The sequence below is a fragment of the Penaeus monodon genome, chromosome 27 (assembly GCF_015228065.2).
Source record: "Penaeus monodon isolate SGIC_2016 chromosome 27, NSTDA_Pmon_1, whole genome shotgun sequence".
Taxonomy (NCBI): domain Eukaryota; kingdom Metazoa; phylum Arthropoda; class Malacostraca; order Decapoda; family Penaeidae; genus Penaeus; species Penaeus monodon.
In genome coordinates this window covers 36741104-36741718 of record NC_051412.1, presented here as the reverse complement: position 1 = coordinate 36741718, position 615 = coordinate 36741104, and the positions used below count along the sequence as shown (strand labels likewise).

Below are 615 nucleotides of genomic sequence, written 5' to 3'. Positions count from 1 at the left end.
ATCACTATATCACCTGCTCCTTTCCCATATTACTTTTGGAATTATGATGGATACATGATTTTTGCATTATACATTTTTTATTACATACTTTGTAAGTTTTTCCCCTTTTTTACCCATACAAAAGGTTATCTGACATACCATGAATGATGATTAGCCATTTTATTTGTGGCTGAGAGGCTAAATGGGCTGAGGATTAGTCTTTAGGAGTTACATCAGAGAAAACTACAAATTCTAACAGAAGTGGGCCAAAAAATTATTACATGTCTGGGGAAAAACAGTTAATTAATTTTCATGATAAAAAAAAATCATCATCATCTCCACTGAGGCAGATTAATATACATGCAACTATATTGATTGATTTAAATAATTTTGAAGTCTACTGAGAAGATCACCTACTACAAGTATATTCACAGTATATACAGTACATGATCAAGAAATTAACTACTACTAGCTGATTGCATGGCTAGATTTAACATATCAAATTGATAATTTTTTTTTTAAACATTTTTAAAACTAAATCAGTGAAAATCCACTACAGAACACATGAAAAATTTTACATTTATATGAGAATTTCAATGTCTTCTGCAACCACTGATATGCCAGTAACTGTTACAT

At 29.8% G+C, this 615-nt stretch overlaps 1 protein-coding gene across 1 annotated transcript in view; it reads right to left on the bottom strand.

Annotated features, from left to right (window-relative positions):
- Window positions 1–615, bottom strand: part of LOC119590511 (protein fuzzy homolog) — a 10487-nt gene that overhangs the window by 5776 nt on the left and 4096 nt on the right. The gene's annotated exons all lie outside the window — the stretch shown is intronic.